Source organism: Cetorhinus maximus, chromosome 17, assembly GCF_964194155.1.
Source record: "Cetorhinus maximus chromosome 17, sCetMax3.hap1.1, whole genome shotgun sequence".
In the NCBI taxonomy this organism is placed as follows: Eukaryota; Metazoa; Chordata; class Chondrichthyes; order Lamniformes; family Cetorhinidae; genus Cetorhinus; species Cetorhinus maximus.
The window spans coordinates 28,282,825-28,309,255 of NC_135895.1; the positions used below are offsets into that span (position 1 = coordinate 28,282,825).

The following is a 26,431-nucleotide window of genomic DNA, read 5'->3' on the forward strand; positions in this document are numbered from 1 at the left end:
TTGATTGGCACCACATCCACAAACATTCCTTCCCTCCAACACTAACGCACAGTAGCAGCAGTGCATACCATCTACAAGATGCACTGCAGGAATTCACCAATGCTCCTTGGACAGCACCTTCCAAACCCATGACCATTACCATCTAGAAAGGCAAGGGCAGCAGATAGATGGGAACACCACCACCTGGAAGTTCCCCTCCAAGTCACTCACCATCCTGACTTGAAAATATATCGCCATCCCTTCACCGCCGTTGGAACTCGCTTCCTAACAGCACTGTGGGAGTACCCTACACCACATGGATTGCAGTGGGTTAAGGCAGCAGCTCACCACCATCTTCTCGAGGACAACTAAGATGGGCAATAAATGCTGACCCAGTCAACGAAGCCCACATCCCATGAATGAATAAAAATTAATAACTAAAAATACACACCACGTTGGGACCTAGCTCAGGACCACAATCTGGTGAGCACATCACACTTTCTGATCCACAGCAGGCGGCAGCAGGGACTTCCCAGGTGTCTGGCACTCGGAGGACTGCTGGAGGCCTGAAATTTGCTGAGTCAGAGTCAGATGACGAGCCTCTGGACTCAGTTGCTTGAGCTGCAAAGGCAAGCTCGGGAAAATCAGGAAAGGATGTCCGCTGCCCTCCTCAGATTGCAAGGCACGAAGGAGGAGTCTGTCCACCTTCGGGCTGAGCTGATAGCACCATCATGACAATGCATCGAGGTCAACACAGGTCGGATGGCAGCCACCATGGAGACCTTGGTCCAGGACATCGCTCCTGCACAGCTGCACGGGCTGAAATCCATCTTTGATGACATAGTTGACCTCCAACAGTGTGGTATGCGAGAGGGGTGTGGAGCAACTTGATCTCATTCCAGCTTCCCCTTCTTCTCAAGGAGTCAGCCAGAGGTCCTCGGGCACCCATAGGGAGGAGGATCAGCAGGTTCACACCCTGAGGCCAGGTAACTCCAGGAGTATCTGGCCCATCTGAATCCCCTCTTCCTGTGACCCCAACAGTTCCAGTACCACATGTCAAAGATGGTGCCACTACCACACAGCAGGAGCCCGAAAGCAGGCCAGGCCCTCCAGGTCTTGGCCTTCCAGAGGATGCCCGCAAAGGTCACCACAGCCAGGGCATAGCAGTCAGCGGGCTGTCTCCACCTCTGCTGTGGATGTCCGCGGAGCATCAAGATATAGCGGCAGGGTTAGGAAAGTTAAGGAGACGTAGTTACACAGTCCGGGCACGGATGTTAATCACTTGTACAAAATGTTCACTATTGAAAACTCTCAACAATGCCTCCCTGCCTATGGCCCCTTGTTCTGGTGACCAGTGTTTGTGTCACTCAGACATGAAACTTTTCTGCAGAAGATAAAGGCTGGTGTCTCAAACCAGAGCCTCTTCTCTGTGCTTTGAGCAGCCTTCAGACCAAAGTGATGGTCCAGCCTCACATTCCCTGGACACATTAGTGGTGTCTGCACCTCGATGGTGCTTGTCATTGCTGCCTGAATGTTATGAACAGGGGTGACAGAGTTCCATCATTCTCTCTGTGTGCTCTCAGCACCTTTAAGGTGGGGCAGGCCCCCAACTAGTCAGCATCTGCAACCGTTGAAGCTGTATTCCTGAAGGGGTCGGGTGCTAAAGGTGGACAAAGGATCAGGTGCTTTTAAAGTTTCGTGACTGCGTCTCTATGATATGACCCTGATCACAGAGCGCAAGCGAGCTGCCCTCGGCCAGACAGGAGTCAGGCATTCAAAGAGGCTACGTGAAGATCTATGGAGTGACCTTACTGCATGTCGTCATCATTGTCCTGCAAACGAGTGACTACTAGGGCCTCCACTGCATCTCCATGATAGGAGCATTATCACAGAGGGTATGTGCGCTGCCATAAACCAGACAGGAGTCAAAGGTGCAATGTGAGGATCCATGATCCATCCTCACTGCATGTCGTCATCATCTGCCACAAATCTAGCAGCTATGAAGGTATCCGAGTGCGCCTGCCTCATCTGGCCAGTGTGAAGGCCTCATCGCCATTATTGTCGCCTTCAAGGACTTCCTCACCCTCAGCTCCGTCGACGTCCTCATCAGCCAACTCCTCTCCCCTGTGGCAGCATCAGGTTGTAAAGGGCGCAGCAGACAACGATGATGTGTGACACCCTCTGTGGACTGTATTGCAGGGCTCCACCAGATTGGTCCAGACACCGGAACCTCATTTCCAGCATCCCGATGATCTGCTCCACCAAGCTGCGAGTTGCAGCATGAGCCTCGTTATACCTTCGCTCTGCTGCAGCCTGAGGCCGCTGCACAGGTGTCTTCTGTGGGTAGCCCGTGTCTCTGAGGTGTTATCCCTGCAGCCTCTGTGGACCCTGGAAGATGCCTGGGATCTGTGACTGACTGAGAATGTAGGAGTTGTGGACACCACCTGGAAACCATGCGCAGACCTGCAGGATGCATTTGTGGTGGCCGCGCAACACCTGCACATTCAGCGAATGGAAGCCCTTGCAGGTGACATAGTTGACCGCTTGTTGTGACAGAGATCTGAGCGCCACTTAAGTGCGGTTGATGGAAACCTGCACCTGTGAGAAACCAGAGAGCTGGGCAAATCCCAGCGCTCTTGCATTGTGGCTATCCTGGTCCCAGGCAAAATGCACAAAGTTGAGTGCTCTTGCGGAGATGCATCCGTGACCTCATGGATGCATTTGATGGTGGACGCTTGTAATATTCCACAGAGGTCACCTGTGGAACCCTGAAAGGAGCCACTGGCATAACAATTGAGCGCCATTATCACTTTCACTGCCACTGGCAGTGATTGCCCTTCATGTCACCATGATGCCAAATCCTACATCAGCTGGCAGATGTGACTGACCAGTTCCCTCGACATGCACAGTCTTCAGCAACACTGGTTCTCGGCCATCTGCAGGAATGAAAGATGGCGCCTATAGACCTTGGGTCTAACTAGGTGCCGACCAGCGACGATTCGCTGTGGCTCTTTGGCAGCGTGTGCGGGAAGGCCTGAAGGCCCCTTAACGCATCCCAAAGAATGCTGGCCACCACTTGAATGGCCAGAGTTTAGTGTGCTGCAAGACTGCCCAAAATCCCACCCTCCTCTGCCTCACTCCACCTAACTGATTGGCGGCAGCTTTACCCATTGGACTGCATGCTGTGCTCTCAGCTCAGGCACAGGCATTCTCCTAACCCACACTGCAAGGCTGCCCTGTTAGCTTGAACCATGGGGGAGACTCGTCCAATCCAGGATGATGAGTTTGCAAGGGGCTGTGAGCGCCCCAACAAGTGACTGCACCACGGCCAGCTTTGGCAAGGAGATTGTACAACTTGCCCAGTCATTTAACTGTTCTGCAATCCACTAAAACTCTCATTTGTTTGCAATCTGTGCCTAAAGGGTGAAAAGCTCTGGAGCACTTGCTGGCACTTTGATGCCTCTGCATTGCTTGAGTGGGCAGATGAGCTAGAGGCCCGAATCCACACATGTCAATACGGTTGCGTCTAAACTGTCTGAACTGCAGAGGAATTGTCACTTTATATAAGGTTTCCCTAATGCGTGGCCATTCCCTTTCTTGCCACCCCGCACATGCTTGTATGCTACTTTCAACTGAAGGGCAGCCCTCGCGAGCACTGCGCAACATTACTGTGCACTCACCTCTGAGTTCCCCGCATATTGCAGCCTGCCAAGTACATGTCTTATATATGCTGTTGTGAAACACTTCACCGTGCAATCACGCTGACCTGGGCAGACGATCCAGCTTGGGGGTGATTCCAGTGGGCTGGCCTTATAATGATATGCAGCTGTATTACAATAAGCTTCTCGATGTCTGATGGCAGGAAATGTGGCCCGCCATCGATAGGCTGAGCGGATGATTGCAAACTGGTTTCACTGCGTTGTGAAACCTATTTTTGGCCTTCTCATCATATTGTCCACTCATGCCGCAGAACACGCATGCCACCAGAGGGCATGAAAAATTCTGCCCTAGAGGTTAAAGGCTAAATGAGAAGAGACTGGCACCTAACATAAAAGGGAATCCAAATGTCTTCTACAAGCATATAAATAGTGAAAGGGTGGTAAATGGAGGAGCGAGGTCAATTAGGGGCCAAAAAGGGTCTTTGCACATGGAGCTAGAGGTCATGGCTGAGGTGCTAAATGAGTGCTTTTCATCTGTCTTTACCAAGGAAGAAGCTGCTGCCCAGCTCGTAGTTAAAGAGGATGGATTAGAATGGCTGGCTGTACTTAAAGTTGATAATCCATAAGGACTGATCAGACGTATACGAAAATACTGAGAGAAATAAAGGAGGAAATTGCAGGGGCACTGGCCATGATCTTCTAATTCTCCTTAGATGCAGGGGTGGTGCCAGAGGACTGGAGAATTGAAAAAATTGCACCATTGTTCAAAAAAGGGTCTAAGAATAAGCCCAACAACAACAGGTCAGTCAGTTTAACCTTAGTGGTGGGAAAAAATTTTTTTAAATTATAATCTGGAACAAAATTGAAAGCTACCTGTACAAATGTCAGCACAGATGTGTTAAGGGAAAGTCATGTTTAACTGATTATTACACAATGTTCAGCAGTGTTCGTGACTCCTCAGATACTGAAACAGTCCATGTCCAAATTCAGCAAGACCTGGACAATATCCAGGCTTGGGCTGACAAATGGCAAGTAACATTCGCACCACACAAGTGTCAGGCAATGTCCATCTCCAACAAGAGAGAATCCAATCATTGCCCCTTGATGTTCAAAGGCATTACCATCACTGAATCCCCCACCAGCAGCATCCTGGGGGTTAGCATTGACCAGAAACTGAACTGGACTAGCCATATAAATACTGTGGCTACAAGAGTAGGTCAGAGGTTAGGAATCCTGCGACGAGTAACTCACCTCCTGACTCCCCAAAGCTTGTCCACCATCTACAAGGCACAAGTCAGGAGTGTGATGGAATACTCCCCACTTGCCTGGATGAGTGCAGCTCCCACAACACTCAAGAAGCTTGCCACAGTCCAGGACACAGCAGTCCGCTTGATTGGCACCACATCCACAAACATTCACTCCGTTCACCATCGACACACAGTAGCAGCAGTGCGTACCATCTATAAGATGCACTGCAGGAATTTACCAAGGCTCCTTAGACAGCGCCTTCCAAACCCATGACCACTACCATCTAGAAGGACATGGGGTAACAGATAGATGGGAACACCACCACCTGGAAGTTCCCCTCCAAGTCATTCACCATCCTGACTTGGAAATATATCGCTGTTCCTTCACTGTCACTGAGTCAAAATCCTGGAACTCCCTTCCTAACAGCACTGTGGGTATATCTACACTACATGGACTGCAGAGGTTCAAGGAGGCAGCTCACCACCATCTTCTCAAGGGCAACAAAGGATGGGCAATAAATGTTGGTCCAGCCAGCGAAGCCCACATCCCGTGAATGAATAAAAGAAAAAGGAGTTTTTTGTTGAGATAACAGAGAGGGTTGATGAAGGTAACATGGACGATGTGATGTACTTGGACCTCCAAAAAGCATTTTATAAAGTGCCTCATAACAGGTTTGTCAGAAAAGCTGAAGCGCATGGAATAAAAGGGACAGTGGCAGCATGGATAAAAAGTTGGCTGAAACACATTAGTAGCAAACTAGTTTTATGGACCAGAGGTGGGGTTTCCCAAAGGTCAGTATTAGGACCACTTTTGTTTGATCTATCTTAATGACCCTGACTTTATTTTGCAGGACATAATTTCAAAATTTGCAGATGACACAAAATTCGAAGTATTGTGAACTGTGAGGAGACCAACGATAGAATTCAAAAAGACACAGGCATACTGGTGGAATGGGTGGACTCATTGCAGGTGAAATTTGAAGCAGAGAAGTGTGAAGTGATACATTTTGGTAGGAAGAGACAATATAGATAAAGGATACAGGATGCAGTTACAAAAGGGATGCAGAAGCAGAGGGACTTGGGGGTGTGTATACATAAATTGTTGAAGGTGGCAGGGCAGTTTAGCAAAGTGGTTAATAAGGTATATTCTATCCAGGACTTCATGAATAGATGCATAGTGTACAAAAGCAAAGAAGCAATGGTGAACCTTTATAAGATGCTAGTTCAGTCTCAATTGCAGTACTGTGTCCAATTCTGTGGAGAGATTTAATGTAATTGGCAAAAGAAGCAAAAGCGACGTGAAGAAAACTATTTTTTACACAGCAAGTGGTTAGGATCTGGAATGATTAGGCGCTGTCTGAGAGTCTGGTGGGGGCAGATTCAACTAGGGCTTTCAACAGGGAACAGGATAATTAAAGGAATAGAAAAATATTGCAGGGCTACGGGAGAAAGGTTGGGAAGTGGGACCAGCTGAGTTGGTCTTTCAGGGAGCTGACATGAGTCAAATGGCCTCCTTCTGTGGTGTAAATGATTCTAAGTGCAACTGCAGCAATGTTTTTTAATGCGTCAGGATTGACTCACCATTTCAGCTCTATGTGATCTTTTTAATAATTCCCAACACCTGGTTTGCTTTATTGTCACTGAGTAATGTTGCGGTAGCTTTAATTTATTGTCAATCAGAACTACCTGTGCTCTCTCATTTTCCAGGCACATTATTTTCTTTCAATTTATGTTATAGTCCGTTCCTGGATTTTTTTGTCCCAATGTGAAGCACATTGCCTTTCTCTATTAAAATTCATCTGCCACATGCCTTTCCAATTCCCAAGTGTATTTTGTTTGTCTTTGAGTTGAAGCAAGTTAACTTGAAAATCCAGCAGTCTTCTCAGTGGTCAGCCAATTAAGATATTCTGTCTTTCTAATGCCTAGATAATGTGTGAACAATTGCTTCTAGGTCACTTGGCACCTAACTGCAATAGGAACCATTCTTAATATGAGTATTTTATTTGTAGATGCAAATCATTGTCCTTCAAAGCCCACAAAATTTTAATATCATCTACGCACTAAACTTCTATCTCAGTTGACTGCATGTCAAATATTTCTTTTGCCTATTTGCATTGCAGTAAACATGGGATTGAAATAAAGACAGAAAATGCTGGAAATTCTCAATATGGGATTAACATTGTTTCTTTTCCAGTTTTCTCATCATATTTTTCCTGATGGAGTATGTTCTATACTTGTCAACAGCCAGATGTCTGACACCCTGCCAAGTAACCATATTCATGTGGGACAAAAACTGGGTCAGTCTTTAGTACTGACCTAAACAGGCATTTTGTCTTAGAAATGTAAAATTTTATTTAATTTAGATGTGCGAATCAGAGCTGGCACAGGCATAATGGACTGAATGATCTAATTCTGTGCTTTATGATTCTATGAAAACATGGGTGTTGTGGCATAAACCTAGGTCAATGGACTGTTACTTTTCTAACCAGTCTGCCATATGGGATCTTTTCAAAACCTTTGCTAAACTCCATATAGACTACATTAAATGAGCTACCTCCTCAAAAAATACAATGATGTTAGACAGTACCTTCACTTAACAAATCTTTGCTCACTGTCCTTGATTAATCCACACCTTTCTAAATGGTGATTTATACTGTCCCTCAGAATTTTTTCTAACAATTTTCCCATCACTGACTGGCCTACAATTCCTTGGTTATTCCCTTCCTCCCCTTTTAAACAGCATTAGCAGCCCTTCAGTCTGCTGGCATCACAGCCGTCAGCCCAGAGAGGATGGGAAAATGATGGCCAGAGCCTCCACTATTTCCTCCCTTGCTTCTTTTAGCAACCTGACATAAATTTCATCTGGGCATGACAATTTTATTAATTTTCGAAGATGCTAAAGCCTTAATGTCTCTTGCTATGTTTACCCCATTCACCATTTCATGCTCCTCCTTAAATACAATGCCTGCATTTATCCCTCTTTTATGGAGGCAGACGGAAGTATTCATTAAGAATCATGCCACATTTTCCACCTCCACATATAAATTACCTGCAGAATCACAGAATTGTTACAGTGCAGAAGGAAGCCATTCAGCTTGTTAAGTCTGCACTTGCTCTCTGAATGAGCAATTCACCTTGTGCCATTCCCTTGCCTTCTCCCCATAACCCTGCACACACTTCTTTTTCAGATAACAATCTAATTCCCCTTTGAATGCCTCAATTAAACCTGCTTCCGCCACATTCTTAGGCAATGCATTCCAGACCCCAGTCACTCACTGCATGAAAAAGTTTCCATCACGTCACTTTTGCTTCCTTTGTCAATTACTTTAAATCTGTGCCCTCTCATTCTTGATCCTTTCACTAGTGGGAATAATTTCTCCCAATCTATTCTGTCCAGACCTTTCATGGTTTTGAATACCTCTATCAAATCTCCTCTCAGCCTTCCCTTCTCCAAGGGAAACAGTCCCAACTTCTCCAGCCTATTTTCCCAACTGAAGTTCCTCATCCGTGGAACCTTTGGGTCTCTAATAAGCCCTCCTCTCGCCTTAGTTATCCCCTTGCTGTATTTATAAAACACCTTTTGAGTTTTCCTCTATTTTACATGCCAATATCTGTTCATGCTCTCCCTTCACTTTCTTAATTTCCTTTCAAATTGCAGCCCAGCATTTTCTATATGAAGGTTATGAGGGATTGTATAATCATCATTAGCACAATGAAAATCTGAAACGGTCTGTACACGGATGCTTGTTAGTTGGATCCCTCAAATGTTCAAGTCACTTTGGAATAAGTAACTATTATAAACAGTGCGGTGTCAGCTCTGCAGCAGTCAGTACGCTTTGTCTTTATGTCTCATTCTCACCCCTCCCCCATTCCATCTGGCCTTTTGGGGATAGCTGGCGGACTTTAAAGTTGAACAATTTTGGATTAGTGTATGATTATCACATGGTTGTCACATGTATACATGTGCTTTATTTTTTTGGGTGCGTACGAGGGCTGTGCAGGATGTGCCCGGACTACACTGACTGCAGATCGTTCAGTAGCGGAGCTTTGGCGTTCTCAGCGATACTGAGCGTTTAGATTCTGGTCAGGTTCAAACCACCTCCGCAACAACTGTCCACATCATTGCCGCTATGGTGGAAGGATAACGGCATCTCTGGAGGCAGCGTATCGCCTTTAAAGATTGAACTTCCAAGAGAGGAGGGACCGTTAACAGGAATGCAGTTAACGTGAACCATCGGCACTGAAGAACTGGTGAGTGGAATATCAAGTGATTTGAATGACCCTATTTTAAGGTGTAAAAGCTAGTCAAGGATAAATAACGAAATTCATTTGTCACTTCGAGCCTTCTCAAAGCTGCATGTTGTAGCCTTTCTGTAGTTATAAGTGCGCACGTTTAGTGGCACCGGTAGATGCTAGTCTTTTTAAATAAAGGCAGAAAAAGAAAATTATGGTAGATTTGCTGCACACAGCGAGTGAAAGGGAGCAGTGAATTCTGGTCTGGTTGCATTGGTGATCTTTCAACATCTATGGTACAAGACGTAATTCGCGCTTTTGCTGCACACACTTGTCTTGAATGTGAAATGTTCACGTTTGTGGTGTAGTTCAGTTTGTATATTAATATCTGTCCTAGGGCATGCATATTTTTGTGTTCTAAAGGAGCAGTTCAATCTGCTGCCGTATTTTACAGTTCCCGTCCACGCACAATACACACGAGCTTTAAAAACATACTGCGGACGTAGTGCCAAGTTTGTAGCCGCACAACGGTGGTGTGCCCTCGAATTGGAAGCTATATTTATTTATATAACCTTATAATGAGGGATGGAAAGTTCAGTAAAGTGTTTCAATACATGTGTACGCTATTTCTTCCCGCAATGATGGAGTGAATACTGAGTGGGTTGCAAGGCCTTGGTAGAAAGTCGTCTTGGCCTCCACTGGGATATTCCAGCAGTTTGATCGAATATACGGTACAAACGAGTTTCTGGCATTTTCATCTGAAATAAAGCAGAAAATGCACAGGATATGATATAAACCAGAATCTGTAAGAGAAAGGCGGGTCAGCATTTTGGGCAGGACTTTTCAAACCAGTTCTTGGTGATTCTACTGCTATTAGATGCTATGATGCTGATTGATCTGCACGTTGAAAAAAACGGAAACTACTGTTATTCAGATTTCGACCATTCCAATATCTTATTTGCTTTTTAACTCCAAAACTATAATTCCAACAGTGTGCAAGGGCAAGAAACCAGGTTTAGCACAGATTGTTAGGTATGGGATTGATGTTCCTTTACACATTTTCTTCCCTCTTTTCCTCTCACCTTTCCTGAAGGTACGCCTGATGCTGGAGCATTTTGTCAACAGCCAGTTTCTCTGATACCCTGACAAGTGGACTTTGTTTATGTGGGAGCTCGCACAATGTTGCCAAGCTGTTTGATCATGAAAAAACTCTCGATAACCCTGCCACGTATTCTTCAATGCACATTTTGCGGCATAGGTTCTGTATAACAGCCAGGGTTGGTAATCTTCATTTAATTTTAATTTCTTCCTAGGTGAGGGACAGAAAGGCCAGTTGTGGCATTTACACCTGTGCCCTAGTAGGAATTAGTTAATGCAGCACTGACTAGTCGTTGAATCTGGAACCTTCCTAACTGTTATTATTTCAAATTGCCCTGGGGCTGAAATTTCTGTCGATATTTTTAGTGAAAGAGTTGGTATGAGTACCAAATTTGTTTATTACCTAGAGGAATTTCAAACCACATGTAAATTATTGATCCACTGATACATCAAGAGAACACATTGGTTGCTTTTTAACTTTCATTTGGGTCCTCCTACACCTGGATTCCTTCATTCCCTGCACAAAGATTCCAACTTCACGTTGGAGTTATTACTGCCGCATAAATTATTGTTGGAAATCTAAGCAGTTGGTGATTACTGATTCACAAACTGTTTGAAAGAGCCATTATATTGGCTTGCTGGGACATTGAGTGGAATACTCAAGTGAGTGAAAGTCTCATTTCATGTAAGCTGAATAAAAAAGGCAAGAAATTGGGCTTGTTATTGCTAGATTTTGAGCGCTACGCTTGCATTTAGACCTCCAAAATAATATTGTAGTGCACACTTTTGAAATGAAATACACTAAACATCATGTTAGTGGGGATAATGAATGACCACTGGAACCATGCAGAGCAGGCAGATCATGAGCCGCAACACTGATTTGATGCCAGCAGTGCCAATTTGGAATGCAACCTTCAGTCTGTATTAACCTCGCAAAGCTGAACACATGTTAGCAGCTGGAATGACCCACCCCAACATCATTATTTAAAGGGATATTCAACTACTAACAGGTTAGTTGCTGGTTGATTTCTTCTGGCTGATGCTATGATTCTGCAAGTGTTTGTTACTTTTTATAGTTGTTTCAAATTACAGAAGTCTATAGGGAGTGGTGTGGCAAGTGCTGAATGACATTTTGCTGACTTTGAGGCTTCTGCATAAATCAGTTGCTCCCAGACATATGTACAGTAGTAGGCATTTCTCTTTGAATACAATATGCCTTGGAGAGTGAACAGAAGCTACGCAGAGCAGGACAAGCTGCTGGAAGAGGGTGGAGGAGCGAATGGGTCTCAGCCAGAGGCTATTTCCACCTAGGGTGTTCAGGGAGCCATTCTTCTACCTGAACTTTAGTGGGAAACCATGTGCGAGATGTTTGTGCTTCAGCAAGGATGCCCTCACTGAGATGTGTCACCTCCTGCACCACAAATGCATGCTTGGAACAGGGCTTGGGCTGCATTGCCAATGGTTGTGAAGGTGACCATGGCAAAGAACTTTGATGCATCTGGCTTCTTCTAGACTGGAGCTATTTGCAACATCTTGCAGTTTGCCATCTGCTATTGCAAAAGGGAGGTCACTGAGGCTCTCTATTCAATGAAGTTCTAACTTCATTTCATGAGAGTGACTGTCCTTGACAACAAGGCAGCATTTGACTGAGTGTGGCATCAAGGAGCCCTGGCAAAACTGGAGTCAATGGGAATGAGGGGGAAAACTCTCCGCTGGTTGGAGTCATACTTAGCACAAAGGAAGATTGTTATGGTTGTTGGAGGTCAATCTTCTCAATTCCAGGACATCTCTGCAGGAGTTCCACAGGATAGTGTCCTTGGCCCAACCATCTTCAGCTGCTTCATCAATGACCTTCCTTCCATCATAAGGTCAGAATTGTGGATGTTTGCTGATGATTGCACAATGTTCAGCACCATTCGTGACTCCTCAGATACTGAAGCAACCCATGTCCAAATGCAGCAAGACCTGGATAATATCCAGGGATGGGCTGACAAGTGCAAGTAAAATTCACACCACAGAAGTGTCAGGCAATGACCATCTCCAACAAGATAGAATCTAACCATCGCCCCTTGGTGATTTAATGGCAGTAGCATCACTGAATCCCCCACCATCAACATCCTGGGGGGGTTACCATTAGCCAGAAACTGAATTGGAATAGCAATATAAATACTGTGGCTACATGAGCAAGTCAAAGGCTAACAATCCTGCAGCGAGTAACTCACCTCCTGACTCCCCAAAGCCTGTCCACTATCTACACAAGGCACAAGTCAGGAGTGTGATGGAATATTCTCTACTTACCTGGATGAGTGCAGCTCCAACAACATTCAAGAAGCTTGACGCCATCCAGGACAAAGCAGCCCACTTGTTTGGCACCCATCCACAAAAATTCACTCCCTCCACCACCGACAAACAGTGGCAGCAGTGAGCCATCTACAAGATGCACTGCAGGAACTCACCAAGGCTCCTTAGACAGCATCATCCAAACCCACAACTACTATCATCTAGAAGGAGAAGGGCAGCAGACAGATGGGAACACCACCACCTGGAAGTTCCCCTCCAAGGCACTCACCATCCTGACTTGGAAATATATTGCCGTTCCTTCACTGTCACTCGGTCAAAATCCTGGAACTCCCTTCTAATATCAATGGATGTACCTACAACACATGGACTGCAGCGGTTCAAGAAGGCAAGCTCATCATCCCCTTCTCGAGGGCATTTAGGGATGGGCATTAAATATTGGCCTAGCCAGTGGCACCCACATCCCATGAATGAAAAAAAAAATTCTCTCTTGCCAGAGCTAAGCAGGTGGATTGAGCATGTGATGTAAAAACAGAAAATGCTGGAAAAACTCAGCAGGCCTGGCAGCATCTGTGGAGAGAGAGACAGAGTTAATGTTTCAAGTCCGTATGACTTCTTCAGAGCTAAAGAGAAATAGAAATGTTATGGCTTTTATACCCCCTACGAGGGCGTGGAGCAGGTGGAGCAAGATAGAAGATTAGGGATAGGTGGGAGCTAAGGGGAGATTGACAAAGATATCATGAACACAAGACAAAGGGAGTGTTAATAGTAGTGGTAAAGACATAAGAAGGTGCTGATAGTGGCGTAAAGAGAGGAAAACAGAATTGTGCTAATGGATTGAGCATGATTGAGCTAGGATTGCAGACTTTTCCATGGTGCAGGGTACCATTGACAATACGTACATTGCTTTGCAGGTGCTGCATGCCAACTCTGCCATTTATTGAACTAAGCAAATCATGCAGGTTAATGCCCGATATCCTGGCATGATGCTTTTTCATTCTGCGGCTGTCTGTCATCAGTTGCTTTTGACCCACCAGGGCAAACCAAAGGTTGGTTGCTGCGTGCCAAGGGCTGTCTGCTGACGACATTGCTGATGACTCCAGTGAGCAACCCACAGACGCAAATGTGGCATGCAGCGAAAGCCATGCTGCCACATAAAATGTGATGGAGCACACCGTTGCCATGCTGAAGCAACGGGTCCAGTGGCTGGACCACTCTGGAGGAACCTTGCAGTATTGGTCTACTGCATGCTGCACAACCTCTAAGGTGAGCAACTGAGGAGTTGAAGCATGAGTGGGCATCCAGAGGAGGAGAAAGAAGAAAAAAGGTGGCAATTGAAATAGTTCCTTATTGCTTATTGGACCCCAAGCTCTGCACAAAGCCCTATGCCAAGTTGGTGCTGGATTTGTCAATGTTCCTTGACATTGAACACAGACTATCTGGCAGGCTCCCCAATGCACCGAGTATTTCTTTGTGCATTTCTATCAGCATTCTTCCGTTGTCTTTCCCATTGAAGTGCTTATTGAGTCCTTTGCAGCAGAACCCATGTGTGATCTTGCCTTCTGATGAGCTAGTATCAGTACTGCCCTTGTCCCCTGCCCTGATTTCAAGCCACACGTGCAAGTCCTGCCTCAATGCTATCCTCTAAATTGCACACATTGAGCTGATGGCTGAGAGTGTGATATCGAGTGATGGTGGGTCTTCAGCATAACTGCCTTCTTGCTGTTCCTTAGTTGCTGGCGAAATTGCACTTCTTGGATATGTGAGATGATGAAATGAAAATGGCACAAGAGTAAAGTTATAATAGAAGGTTGGGGTGGGGAAAGTAGGAGGTGCATGCTTACACCATCTGCAGCTTCTAAATTAGAAGAGAGTGTGGGATGAGGGTAAGGTGGGATGTGAGAAGGAGAATTAGGTATGGGAATTCCATCAGCTTTGATGGTTACAGCCTTGCTGCTGGCCACAGACTCAGCAATTGGCATCCCAATAGTGGCCAGCACCATCTCCTCCTTCGGGGTTAGGACTTGCAGACACTTCTAACCCCTTCCAGTTAGTTTCTGTTGCATCTGGTTAAGCGGCACCTTGTTCTGCAAGAATGAGGGAAATTTGTCAGTGGGTGTTGTGCAGTCTGTTTGGGTGATGTGGCTATCATGGTTGAAAAGGTGTCAGTGTGCGCAAGCTGTGATATGTCGGTGTGCAGTTTGTAACAGTGCTAAGCGTTTGAAGGTGCAGTGGATATGAATGTTAGATATGAATTGTGCTTGATACATATTATTAGTAGATGAGTAATGGGGGTGTGGTGAATTGAGCAGTGTCTGAGGCTAGTAGTATAATTGGTGGAATATAAGATCATAAGAAATTGGAGCAGGAGTGGGCCCATTTGGCCTATCGAGCTTCCTCTGCCATTCAATAAGATCATGGCTGATCTAATTGTGACTTCAACTCCACTTTCCTGCCTGCCTCCCTTGTAAATCAACCTTGAATATTTTCAATGACCCCAGCCTCCACTGCTATCTGTGAAAGAATTCCAAAGACTAGTGTCTCTCTGAGAGAAGAAAGCCCTCTTCATCTCTGTCTTAAATTGGAGACCCCTTATTTTGAAATTGTGCCCCCTAGCTCTAGATTCCCCCATAAAGGGAAACATCCTCACAGCACCTGCCCAATCATGCCCTCTCAGAATCTTATATACTTCAAAAAGTTCACCTCTCATTCTTCTAAATTACAATGAGTATAGGCCCGACCTGTTCAATCTTTCCTCATAAGATAACCCCTTCATCCCAGGAATTAGCCTAGTCAACCTTCTCTGAACTGCTTCCAATGCAAGTATACCCCTCCTTTAAATAAGGAGACCAAAACTGTAGAAAGTGCTCCAGGTATGGTGTCACCAATGTCCTGTACAGTTGTAGCAAGATTTCCCAACTTTTATATTCCATCCCTCTTGCAATAAAGGCCAACATTCCATTTGCCTCCCTCATTACTTGCTGTATGTGCACACTAACTTTTTGTGATTCTTGTACAAAGACACCCAGATCTCTCTTTACTGTAGCATTCTGCAATCTCTTTCCATTTAAATAATACTCTGATTTTCTATACTTCCTGCCAATGCGGACAACCTCACAATTTTCCACATTGTACTCCATCTGCCAATTTTTTGCCCACTCACTTAACCTATCTACATCCCTTTGCAGACTCTTTTGTATCCTCCTCACAACTTGCTTTCCTACCTATCTTTGTATTATCAGAAAATTTGGCTATAATTCATTCAAATTATTAGTATAGATCCCTGTGGCACTCCACTCAACTTGAAATGACCCATTTATCTCAACTCTCTGTTTCCTATTAGTTAGCCAATCCTCTAACTATGCTAATATATCACCCAACACCACCAGCTTTTATCTTGTGCAGTAACCTTTTATGTGGCACCTTATCGAATGCCTTTTACTATATCTACTGGTATCCTTTACCCACCGTGCTTGTTGCATTCTCAAAGAAATCTAATAAATTTGTCAAACACGGCTTCCCTTTCACTAAACCATGTTTGACTCTATCTGATTGTATTATGACTTTTTTAAATGTCCTGCAGCTGCCTCCTTAAGAACGGACGCTAGCATTTTCCCAATGTCAGATGTTAAGCTAACTCACCTATAATTTCCTTTTTTCCTTCTTCCTTTCTTGAATAGAGGTGGTACATTTGCAGTTTTCCAATCCACTAGGACCTTTCCAGATTTTAGGAAATTTTGGAAGATTACAACCAATTCATCGATTATCTCTGCAGCCACTTCTTTTAAGACTTTAGGATGCAGGCCATCAGGTCCAGGGGACTTGTTGACCTTTAGTCCCATTAGTTTTATTAGTAATTTTTCTCTAGTCTTCATGATTATTTTAAGTTCATAACTCCCTCCCTTTTGCCTCATGACTTCTATTATTCTTGGGATGCTTCTACTGTGAAGGCTGATACAAACGACATGTTCAAAGTTTCTGCTATTTCCTTGTTTCCCATTATTAATTCCTCAGTCTCACTCTCCAGGGGACTAATGATCACTTTAGTTACTGTTTTCCATTTTATATCCTTGTAGAAGCTTTCACTGCCTGTTTTTATATTTCCTGCTGGTTTTCACTCGGACTTCAATTCCTACCTTTTTTTTTAAGTCATTCTTTGCTGGTTTGAAAATTTTTCCCAATCTTCTGGGCTACCCACTAAGCTTTGTAGCATTGTATGTTTTTTTTTCAATTTGATATCACCTTTAACTTCTTTAGTTAGCCATGAATGGTGCATCCTTCTTGTAGAATCTTTCTTTCTCAATGGAGTATATCTTGGTTGAGAATTATGAAATGCCTCCTCAAATGTGTGCCACTGATTCCCTACTGTCTCACCTTTTAACCTATTTTCCTATTTGCTTTAGCCAACTCTGTCTTTGTATCCTTGTAGTGCTTTTATTTAAGTTTAAGACACTTTTTAGACTCACATTTCTCACTCTCAAACTGAATGTGATATTCTTCATGTTAAGATCACTCTTACCCAGAAGATCTTTTACAATGAGGTCAATAATTAATCCTGTCTCATTGCACATAACCAGGCCTAAAATAACCTGTTCGCTGGCTACAGGTCATATTGTACAAAACTGTCTGGAATACACTCTTTGAAATTATTCCCCAGGCTACGTTTGCCAGTTTGATTCTTCCAATCTACTGTATATGAAGATTAAAATCTCCCACTATGTTTCAGTACTTTATTACAAGCCCCAATTATTTCTTGATTTATACTATGTCCTACTGTACAACTACTGTCAGGGGGCCTATAAACTACTCCCACCTACCCAAACTGATTTAACATCTTGATCTTCTGAACCAAGATCATTCCTCATTACTGTATTGATTTCATCCTTTATTAACAGAGCTACCCCACCTCCTTTCCTTTCTTCCTGTCCTCCTGAAATAGCTTTTGAAGAGGCATTCATTGGTCTTGACCACTCGTGTGAGATAATTGAACTTTTCATGGCTCTGCATCCAGATTCTCAGGGCCTGGCTCCTGTCATTGACTTCCACACCTATCTGCTGACAAAGCTGACAATTTAAAATAAAAATCCCAAAACCTCACCAGTAGGTCAGTTGTTTTCACTAGTAGGTCACCAGTGTGTTTTTCAGTGATGCAAACTTTTCATTTAATAGTTTTCACCTCACCTCACTTATCTATGGTTCTGTACCTGGAAAAAGGGGTAGTCCATTTACAACAATTGACTAAACCAGAGTCTTGAAACCTCAATCTGAGGATGCCAGTACCTGTCTCCAATTACACGACCTTCAATTGAGAGACTCTCTGACCCTGTCCCCACTATAATAGTTACTGACGATTCTCTTCACCATGACCCAGTAGATGATCATCTCTAATCTGCATACCTACCCAAGTCCTAATGCTACTGCTTCTACTCATTGCCTGAGTGCCTGTTTGTAGTTGAAATAACAAATGATCAGAAAAAAAACATTAAAATAGTTAGGGCGCGGTGTGTGGAGACATCGATGAGAGCAAAGGGAGCAAAAAAAAATGAATTCAGAGAAAGGGAGACATAAGAAAGAATGAGAGACTGAAGTGAAGGATGCAAGAGCAATTTATGCTTCCTCTATGGAACACCTTTAGCATCTGGGAAAAGCAGTTTCTGTCACATATTTATGCTAAAGTAATAGTATGTGGCTCACTCACAAAGTTGTACCACAAATATCTGGTTCATTGCTCCAAAAGTTTGCATACCCTTATGCAAGACTATGATTTATCTCAATAATTTGCTTTATTGCCGACATAATTCATTCTGGGAAGTGCTTTTGAGACATTTGAGACACTGTGGGCGTCATGGCGGGTGTGACCAGACAATATGCAGGAAGGCCAAAAATCGGTTTCATGCTGTCATGAAACACGTTTGCAATTGTCTGCTCTGCTCATCAATGGCGGGCTGCTTTTCCCGCTACTGGACATCGGAAACTTCATTGTAATACAACTGCATATCATTATAAGCCCAGCTTACCAGAATCATCCCCCCATGCTGCACGCCAACGTGTTTCACAACTGTACATAAGCAACATGCACCTGGCGAGCTGCACTTGGTGGGGAACTTTGAGGTTTCTTTGCCTGCCTGGCTTCAGGTAACACTCACGGTCATCAGCGCCAGGCTTCGCAGGCAGCACCACATCACTTTTAGGGGGGCTCGCAGGCAGATCAGCCGTAAGGCGGGGGTGGCTTTTCAACAGCTCCAAGGCTAGAGCTTGCTTGGGGAAGGGGGAGAAGTGGCCTCAGGCCAGGAAAGAGGTTGCAGGGTGAGGGCTGTACTGAGGCTGTATGTGGGGGCATGTGCTGATCTGTGCAAGTGGATGAGGGCTGAGGGCTCAAGATGGTGAGAGCTGAGGAGATCGTCTCCAGAGGAGATGAGGCCAGAGGATATGAAGGTGTGTGTGAGAGAGTGAGTGACGATTTCTCTTGAGCTGGCAATGAGTGAGATGCCAGTTAATGTGTGATGGGCTTGTGAGTGTGTGAGTTTAGAGTGATGAGATGGTTGCCTTACACTGGCGGCATGGATGAAATCATTAATTTTCTTTCTGCACTGGATGGTCAACCTCTTCTGGGCAGCGTTAGCATTGACCAGCACTGCCACCGCCTCCCAAGCTGGAGTGGTGAGATTGCTGGACCTGCTGCAGCCAGAACAGGGGTGGAAGGCATCTTGGCGGGCCTCCAAAAAGCATTCCAGTGACAGGTCGCTGAACTCTTCTTGGCTTTTAGGGCCATGTCTTCACTGGAGCAGTCCTGATCTGCAAGCATTGATAGCTGTGTGGGTGGCTGCAGTTTAGATATGACATCCTGCGTGAGGAAGTGGCGAGGTAATGGGGTGGCGTGCGATTCAGAGGCCGCCCACCAGCGAGATGGCGAGTTCCCTGTGGCTGCATAATTAATGAGGTGGGATTGGGATGATATGGTGTGAAAAGCCGCCATTGTGGCTGGCGGATGAAACGTTCTTTTTCCTGCCCGCTACCGCAGTTAGTGCAAATCTGGGACAATCTCGCCCTGTGTGTAAAGGCACTATGTAAATGCAAGTCTCTTTTCTACAGCTACAGCATTGTATTTCATTGGGTGGATTAAGTTGAACACTAAGTTCAAAGCTAGTCTGGCACAGGTGAATTTTCTGATTGTGCCCTTGTGTACTGGGAGTGCATGTTAGGAAATTACATGTGATTAGCCCCAGATTTTTCATTTGTTAGCTTTAATAGACAAAAAATTAATGAGCCGGTAGCATATAATATCCCAATTATGTGCTGTCAGCAAAACTGCAGTTCTGCAAAAGTGCACAAGTGGAAACTTTACCCTGTAATGTAAGCCTCACATATCCTTTGTACAAACTGGGTAAAGGGAAACTGTTCATGCAGTTCTCATACTACATGGATTATGTTTGTTTTTCTTCAAACTTCAGCACACACAAAACTAAATTCTCTAAGTCTAGGCTGGTAGCAAAATACCTCACCTTCTGCCAACACATACTGAAAAAATCAATCGTCAGAAGATTGTGGGGAAAATGCTTCAATATTTCAAGTCTTTTCTCACATTTGTATTTCCTCAACATAGGCAGTAGCCTTAATGAATCTGAATAATACCCGTTGTAAAGCCTCAGTGTCCTTCTAGTGTGGGGCCTAATACAGTAACTGAGATCTTATCAGGGCTTTATATAGGCTTATCATTACCTCTTGGCTTTTATATTCTATGCCATGTGATAATACCTAGAATTCTGTTAGCTTTTTTCACAGCCCTGTCAACCTGAGGATGCTGTCTTTAATGCTCTTTGAGCCTGTACCCGCAAATCTCTCTGCTTCTTCACAGCATAATCCTACTTCCATTCATTACTGCTCTTTTTTTTTTACTAAAATGCATTACTTTATACTTAACTGACATTGAATCCCATCTGTAATTTTTCTGCCCATTTCCCTTGTAGCTGTGCATCACATTCAGTCTTAAAGAAATAATTCAATCCATTCTAGTCTGAAGTTTGTGTATATGCATTGATAACATTCCTACACAATGCATGTGGAATAATCCTTCCCTGTGGGTGAAGGATTCTGTGATCATGCTTTAAGGTTATGTCCATCTGATTCTTACTGGTCCAGTGTTTAAGGATGGTATACAACTTCTTGATGGGAATGCATCAGACTATTATTGGTGGTCTTTGTGGGAAAGATATAGCGGCTTCAGGTAGGAGATAGGAGAATGTGTTTTTTATGCAGCAAGTTGTAATGATCTGGAATGAAGCGCCTGAAAGGATGGTGGAAGCAGATTCACTACTGACTTTCTAAAGGGAATTGGATATATTCTTGAAGTGGGAATAAACAGGGGAATGCAGTGTTTTTTGGACGAGATGTTAAGCCAAGGCCTTCTCTGCCCCCTCAGGTGGATGTAAAAGATCCCATGGCATTATTTTGAAGAAGAGCAGGGGAGGTTTCCCATTGTCCTGGTCAATCAACATCACAAAAAACAGATTATCTTGGCTGTGATCACTTTGCTGTTTGTGAGAACTTGCTGCATGCAAATTGGCTGCCATGTTTCCTACATTACAACAGTAACTACACTTCTAAAAAGTACTCCATTGGCTGTAAAGTACTTGGTGTCCTGAAATTCACTACATGTGAATTGAAAAGCAAGTGCTTTTTCCCAATTGAAGAGCTCTTTTAAAGAACCAGCATTTGCACGTTGGCTGCATGTGCAGTAAGATTCTATTATTTATGATCTGAAGCACATCTTAGGTTTGGTATTACTGTACCAGCTGCTGTTACATTTAGCACATACTTTGCAAATCAATACTAGTTGAACTGGCAGGTTCTGAATTAATTTGAAGTTAGCAATTCCACAGTACTGTTCTCAGCCTGTGGGATTGCTGAAAGTGAATGCATGCTTCTTTTTATTCTTCTTTCTGTAACAAGGGTGTACCTGTGGTTTGTGGCGGAGAATATTTGCTTGACTTTTTTGTTTCCGTAGTTGATGCAACAGATCAGAGAGCACTAAAATAGGCCATTGGAACTTCTCCATTGATTTTTTACTTGTCCGGGTGTGTTGCTAGGGAATATTCAGTTTGGGAAAGATCTGATATGAATGGAAGAGGCATCTAATTAAAGGTTTAGAATAATAATCAACAGTATAAATTGGGATTTTGGATTATAAACCAATTTTGAACTGCAGGGGAATCTGCTCCATTTATAATTTATCACACAACTGATTAATGTTAGTAATAGCTGCTAACGTTTGGAAACGCTTGTTCTGTATTGACAGTTGCATTTAAGTCCTTGTGATGTGTAGATCTTCTGGAGACTGCAGTTTTTGCTTTTTTTGTGGACTTTTTAAATAGAACATTTGTGCACCTTTATTTTTGAGTGTTGTCTGACTTGTATTTTGTAGTTTGATGGTTTTCTTGGTTTGTGCTGAAATTTTGATTTAAGAACAATAGCAGCAGAAACGAGGACACTGAGCAGAGGGGAACTTGAAGTAAACAGAACTGGTTTTAAGTCTTAAATTGTCAGCAGAGTCCCTTGTAAATGCCCTGGTCATCTTTTTTTGAATGTTTTAGCTCGCAAAGGTCATGCTGAAACAAACATGAACACACCAATGAAGGTACAAATGTTTGGAGTAGCTTTGTGGTAATATTAATAATTTATGGCTGAAGTAGATAGCAGTTTAAGTAAAAATTAAGCGTTACTTCCTTGTTTCACATCTTTTCGTTGTGTGCCATTTACTCTTATCTGATTTGTTCTCCTTTATTTTTATTACGTCCAATATACTTTATCTTTTTTTCTTCTAATCTCTTCTGCTTGAAGTTAAAATATTGCGTACTTTCTTCATGCCACATGAATACCAATATTTGTTTTGGAGCTGGGTATAAAGTTCAAGAGCTGTCTTCTGGGCCAGAACTTTCAGGTTGGCAAGCAGAGGTGGGGCCCACTTGCCGATGGGCACACATCCCGACTTCACCGTGCATCATTCAGGTTTTAAGTTTGGCGGGCGCGCAGCGTGCAGAACTGTCAAAGGCCTATTAAGGCCATTTAAATATCAATTAAAACAATAAACTGAGCTGCTGGTCTAACCTTAAGGTTGGCCGGGCAGGCAAAGAGCCCAGGCAGCCTTCGTGTTTATCATGGAACCTCATCCACGGGCGGATGAGGTTTCATGAAGATATTTAAAGTTTTATTAAAAATTTTAATAACATTCATAGAGATGTCCCAGTTCATGTGACACTTTCATATGAGGGGACATGTCTTAAATTTTTTTTTTCTTCATTAGAATTTTCAGAACTTAAACTAATCTCTCTGAGGCAGCTCTTTGCCTCAGGGAGATTTCTGCGCTCTTTCGCATGCATGTGCAAAAGAACGCACTCCCGGACTCAAGCAATCCCCCCCTGCACACACAGGGAGTGCTCAGCGCTTCCAGGCACGCGTTACGGTGGGCGGGCCTTAATTGGCCCACCCACGTAAAATGGTGGTGCCCAGCCAATTGGGGGCGGCGATCGGCTGCGCACCCGCCTGCTCCTGCCACATGCGCGCGCGCCCCCCCCCCCCCCCCCTCCCACCACCACCAATGTGGAGAAAATTCGCCTCTGGCTACTTGTAAACTGACTTAAATTGCCGTTTAACTAAAACAAATCATCTATCACAAGTCTTAAAAACTATGTCGTTCTTGTATTCCACTGATATTGAAATACCCATAAGGTCTTGTCATTACAAGAGTTACACAATAGAAAAATTACCTATAGAGCTGTTCATTATTGTACTACCCTTTAAAAATTTGTTTCTCTTAACTTAGTGCAGGAGCCTCTTAAATTTTTATTAGTTCATGGGATCATTGGAAAGGCCAATATTTATTGCACATCCCTAATTTCCCTTGGGAAACTGGTTACTGTAACTGCTCTTGAGCTGCCTTCATGAATCAATGCTGTCCAATTTGTGAAGGTATTCCCACATTGCTATTTTGTCGGGAGTTTCATGATTTTCAACCAGCTGTAGTGAAGTAATGGTAATATGCTGCCAAGTTGGGATGGTGCGTGACTTTGAGGGGAATTTACAAATGGTGGTGTTCCCATGCACCTACTCAGAACCACAGAATCTTTACAGTGCAGAAGGAGGCCATTCAGCCCATAGAGTCTGCACTGGCTTTCTGAAAGAGCATTCTACCTATAACATTGCACATTCTTTCTTTTCAGATAGCCATCCAATTTCCTTTTGAATACCTCGATCAAACCTGCCTCTACCACCCTCTCAGGAAGTTTGTTCCAGACTCCAATCACCCTCTGTGTGAAAAGAAATTTCCTCACATCACTTCTACTCCTTTTGCCAATTATTTTGAACCTATGCCCTCTAGTTCTTAATGCTCCCTTGAGTGAGAACTGTTTCTTGCTATTTACAGAAAATGCTGGAAAAACTCAGCATGTCTGACAGCATCTGTGGAGACAGAAACAGAGTTAACGTTTTGAGTCTGTATGACCTTTCTTCAGAATCATTCTTGTGAATCTCCTCTGTACTCTCCAATGCCTTCACATCCTTCCTCAAGTATGGTGCCCAGAACTGGATGCAATACTCCAGATAACGCCTAACTAGTGTCTTATACAAGTTCAACATGACCTCCTTACTCTTGTACTCAATGCCCCTGTTAATAAAGCCTAAGATACTATATACTTTATTAACTGCTCTCTCAACATGCCCTGCCATCGTCAATGACTTATGTTATATATAAACCAAGGTACCTCTGTTCTTGCACCTCCTTTAGAGTTTCTCCCTTTACTTTAAACTGTCTCTCCAAATGAATCACCTTATGCTTCTCTGCATTGAACTTCATCTGCCACTTGTCTGGCCAATCCATCAACATGTCTATGTCCTTTTGAAGTTCAAAACCATCTTCATCACAGTTGACAATGTTTCCAATCTTCCTATCATCTGCAAATTTTGAAATAACGCCCTGAACACCACAATCTAGGTCATTAATATATATCAGGAAGAACAAGGGTCCTAATACTGATCCCTGGGGAACACCACAACAAACCTTCCTCCAATCTGAAAAACAACCATTTATTACTACTCTCTGTTTCCTGTCACTCAGCCAATTTCTTATCCAAGTGCCTACTCTCCCTTTTATTCCATGAGTTAGAATTTCGCGCACAAGTCTGTTGTGTGGCACTCTATCAAAAGCCTTTTGAAAATCCATATACACCACATCAACAATGTTGCCCTTATCAACCTTCTCCATTACCTCCTCAAAAAAACTCCAACAAGTTAGTTAAACATGATTTTCCCTTAATAAATCCATGCTGGCTTTCCTTAATTATTCTGCACTTGTCTAAGTGAATAGTGATTTTGTCCCGAACTTTAGTTTCCAGAAGTTTCCCTACCACCTGAAGTCAAACTGACTGGTCTGTAGTTGCCGGCATTATCCTTGTACCTCTTTGTGAATAAGGGTGTAATACTTGCAATTCTCCAGTCCTCTGGCACCAACCCTGCGTCTAAGGAAGACTGGAAGATTATCACTAGTACCTCTGCAATTTCCACTTTCACTTCCCTCAGTATCCTTGGATGCATCCCATCCGGTTCTGGTACCTTATCAATTTTAAGTAAAGATAGCCTTTCTAAAGCCTCCTTCTTCTCAATTGTAAATTCTTCTAGTGGACCAGTTACCTCTTCTCTCACCTCAGCCTGGGTAGCATCTTACTTAGTAAAGACAGATGCAAAGTATTCGTTTAATACCTTCGCTATTTCTCCTGCCTCCACGTGCAAGTCCCTTTTTTTATCCCTAATTGGATGTCTTTCTAGGCATCGGAGCAGGAGTAGGCCTTTTAGTCCCTGAAACCTGTTTTGCCATTCAGTGAGATCGTGGCTGGTATGTACCTAATCCCATCTAGGTAACAGAAATGCGGGTTTGGGAGTTGCAGTTGAAGAAGTCTTGGTGAGTTGCTGTAGTGATCATCTTGCAGATTGTATAGACTGCAACTCACTGTGCGCTGGTGGTGGGGAGAGTGAATGTTTAAGATGGTGGATGGAGCGCCAATAAAACATGTTGCTTTGTTCTGGATGTTGTTGAGTTTCTTAAGTGTAATTGGAGCTGCACTCATCTAGGCAAGTGGACAGTATTCCAAATCACTCCTGCAGTGATATTCTGGAGCTGAGATGCTTGACCTCCAAATGAACCTAACTACCTTTCTGCTAGGTATGACTCCAGCCAGTGGAGAGTTTCTCTCTAATTCCAATTGACTTCAATTTTATAGGGTTCCTTGGTGCCACACTTGGTTAAATGCTGCCTTGATGTCAAGGGCAATCACTCTCACCTCAATTCTAGTATTCAACTCTTTTGTCTAAGTTTAGAAAAAGTCTTTAATGAGTTCTGGAGCAAAGTGGTCCAGAAACCAAAGAACCCAAACTGAGCATCGGTGAGCAAGATATTGGTGAGTCAGTGCTGTTTGATAGCACTGTAGACAACACATTACATCACTTGGCTGATATTTTGAAAGTAGACTAATGGGATGATAATGCCCAGACAGGATTTGTCCTGATTTTATGGACGGGGCATAGATGGGCATACTGTCAGCTGTGGTTCAGTCCACTCCTGGACTTGAGCACAAAAGCACTAGGCTGACACTCAATGCTGAGTTAGTGTTGCATTGGTAGCATCTTTTGGATGAAACGTTAAACTGAGGCTCCTTCTGCCTGTGGAAGTAAAAGTTCCTATGGCACTAATTTGAAGAAGGACAGAAAGTTACCCCCAGTATCCTGGCTAATATTTATCCCTCAGTCAATATCACAAAACAGATTTTCTGGTCATTATTGCATTGCTTTTGTGGGAACGAAAAATGTCCTAGAGTTTCCATGTTGCATTTGATGGGATTGAGGTGCCTTGCTATGCCTCAATTTTCAGAG

At 43.7% G+C, this 26,431-nt stretch overlaps 1 protein-coding gene across 1 annotated transcript in view; it reads left to right on the forward strand.

The window, feature by feature from the left end:
• Positions 1 to 8,894: 8,894 nt before the first annotated feature.
• The window catches only part of st3gal3a (ST3 beta-galactoside alpha-2,3-sialyltransferase 3a), a 681,850-nt gene continuing 664,313 nt past the window's right edge, over positions 8,895 to 26,431 (forward strand). The window contains exon 1 of the mRNA XM_078560881.1: positions 8,895 to 9,136. The gene's annotated coding sequence lies outside the window, so the exon portion shown is untranslated. The remainder of the gene's footprint in view (positions 9,137 to 26,431) is intronic.